Here is a 3,368-nt window from a genome sequence, read left to right as displayed (position 1 = left end):
GGACAACATAGGATAAGATAGTTGAATGACATCACTGACTCGATGGACGTGAGTTTGAGTAAAGTCCAGAAGTTGGTGATGGACAGGGAGGCCTGACGTGCTGCAGTCCATGGAGTTGCAAAGAATCGGACACGACTGAGCGACTGAACTGAACTGAACCACAAGCAATGTATGGCTCTTGTTTGAATCCTGACTCAAATCAGTAATACAAAGAAATTTTTTAAACAACTGGGGAAATTTAACTATGGAATGAGTATTAGATGATATTGAGGAATTACTGCTAGTTCCCATAGTTGTATAATAACTATATGGTTATGTAAAAGAGAAAGACCATTTGTTAGAAATGCATATTGCTGTATAAGTGCAATAAGACTGATGAAATGTTAACTATTATTGTAGCAGGGCAGTCATTGTTTTTTTCTACTTTGTATATATTTGAAATTTTTCATCATAAAAAATTAAACTGATAGAGCAAGTCAACTAAAAAGGAAAAAATAGGAATAAGAAAAAAAAAAAAATCCTACCATCCAGGGAAGGCTTGTTTACAAAACCAAAGGAATATCTGGTAAAAGTCCTTGACTGTGGCAATCAATCCTGGCAGCAAATCTGAGCTTATCTCATGCACACATCCTCTGTTTCTGTGCAACACATATGAAGCAGTCAGATGGGTCCTTGGGCAGGAAATTGCAGGGTTTTGTTTTTTCTGTTAAGACTGTTGCCGTTTAGCAGCACTACCCTGCAATAAAACAATTCCTGAGTCTCAGAGTCATCCATTGCTGCCATGAGATTGCAAGTTAATAAGCTAATGGCCAAATTGCCTGTGTCCTGCTAGCATTAGGGATGAAGTAGCTTTCTGCAAGCTAAATCAATGGAAACCCCTTCACAGACTGTAAACTCTGCTTGTGGGGACCACTTTTACCTTAATCACTGTCAAACACCTGTGACCAGCATGGTAGCTGACCCCTATTAAGCACTAATGTTTAATTGAACTGAAACCCCAGAGGAAAGAGACCACAGTAATTTGAATGCTACTTAGTAAGAAAATGTGCTGAAAGATTATGGAGATAAGTTTAGGGACTACTACCTAAAGATAATAATGTTCCTTTGCCAGGCATTAGAAATTCAGGTATTAGAAAAGGAGCATTGATGAGGAAAAATAAGAAATAATAGAAACCCAAAGCATCAGGTCAAGGTAAGATTAGGAGAGTGAAAATTTGGTTTCACTTGACTCCTTGTTTAATGCAGTATTTAAAAAACAAACAACAAACAAAACCCTTTTCTCTATGCTTCTTTGTATCCTTCCCCTTCACATTATCTTGAGTAACAGTGATTACAAGTTCTCATTCTACACACTATAGGATGTCAGGGGGCTGGCAAACTCAAAACCTGTAATTACTAAGGTTATATCTAGTGACATGTAATATACAGGACCCTACATTTTCCCTCTTTTGTCTAAAAATGACACTCTAGTAAACTTTGTCACTTACTTTTAAGTGTCAGCAATTAGATGAGTAGTTCCTAATTTGAAACACTCCTAGTGAACTAAAATGGACAGGGATGGGCAAAATTATTCAGATGGCCATTATATCTACTACTGCAGACAAGAATCCCTTGGAAGAGATGGAGTAGTCTTCGTTGTCAACAGAGTCCAAAAGGCAGTACTTTGATGCAGTCTCAAAAGTGACAGAATAATCTCTGTTTCCAAGGCACCACTCAATATCACAGTAATTCAAGTCTATGCCCCAATCACTAATGCCAAAGAAGATGACGTTCAAGGGTTATGTGAAGACCTATAAGATCTTGTAGAACTAAAACAAACAAACAAAAAAAAGATGTCCTTTTCATCATAGGGGACTTGAATGCAAAAGTAGGAAGTCAAGAGATACCTGGAGTAACAGGCAAGTTTGACCTTGGAATACAAAATGAAGCAGGTCAGAGGTTAATAGAATTTTGCCAAGAGAATGCACTGGTTATAGCAAACACCCTCTGCCAACAACACAAAAAATAACTCTACACATGGACATGACCAGATGGTCAATACCAAAATCAGACTGATTATATTCTTTGCAGCCAAAGATAAAGAAGCTCTATACAGTCAGCAAAAACAGGACCAGGAGCTGACTGTGGCTCAAATCATGAGCTCCGTATTGCCAAATTCAGACTGAAATTGAAGAAAGTAGGGAAAACCACTAGGCCATTCAGATATGACCTAAATCAAATCCCTTATTATTATACAGTGGAAGTGAAAAATAGATCCAATGGATTAGATCTGGTAGAGAGAGTGTCTGAAAAACTATGGATGGCGGTTCGTAACATACGGGAAGCACTGACCAAAACCATCCCCAAGAAAAAGAAAGGCAAAAAGGCAAAATGGCTGTCTGAGGAGGCCTTTCAGATAGCTGAGAAAAGAAGGGAAGTGAAAGGCAAAGGAGAAAAGGAAAGATACACCCATCTGAATCCAGGGTTCAAAGAATAGCAAGGAGAGATAAGAAAGCGTTCCTCAGTGATCCATGCAAAGAAATAGAGGAAAACAATAGAATGGGAAAGATGAGATCTCTTCAAGAAAATTAGAACTACCAAGGGAACATTTCATGCAAAGATGCATAATAAAGGACAGAAGCAACAAGGATCTAACAGAAGCAGAAGATATTAAGAAGAGGTAACAAGAATACACAGAAGAACTATACAAAGAAGGTCTTAATGACCTGGGTAATCACAATGAGGTGGTCATTCACCTAGGCCAGACATCCTAGAGTATGAAGTGAAGTGGGCCTTAGGAAGCATTACTACAAACAAAGCTAGTGGAGGTGATGGATTTCCAACTGAGCTATTTCAAATCCTAAAATAATGCTGTTCAAGTGCTACACTCAATATGCCAGAAATTTGGAAAACTCAGCAGTGGCCACAGGACTGGAAAAGGTCAGTTTTCATTCCAATCCCAAGAAGGGAAATGCCAAAGAATGTTCAAACTACTGCACAATTATGCTAATTTTACAAGCTAGCATGATTATGCTCAAAATCCTTCAAGCTAGGCTTCAACAGTATGTGAACCAAGAACTTCCACGTATACAAGCTGGATTTAGAAAAGGGAGAGGAATCAGAGATTAAGCTGCCAACATCTGCTGGATCATAGTAAAATCAAGGGAATTCCAGAAAAACTTCTGCTTCATTTACTACACTAATGCCTTGACTGTGTGGATCACAACAAACTGTGGAAAATTCTTAGAGAGTTGGGAATACCAGACCACCTTGCCTGCCTCCTGAAAAACCTGTGTGCAGATCAAGAAGCAACAGTTAGAATCAGACATGGAGCAACAGACTGGTTGCAAATTGGGAAAGGAGTACCTCAAGGCTGTATTTGTCACCCT

This window comes from Cervus canadensis, chromosome 8 (genome assembly GCF_019320065.1).
Source record: "Cervus canadensis isolate Bull #8, Minnesota chromosome 8, ASM1932006v1, whole genome shotgun sequence".
Lineage (NCBI taxonomy): Eukaryota > Metazoa > Chordata > Mammalia > Artiodactyla > Cervidae > Cervus > Cervus canadensis.
The sequence above is the reverse complement of the archived record's forward strand: the minus strand, read 5'-3'. Positions refer to the sequence as shown.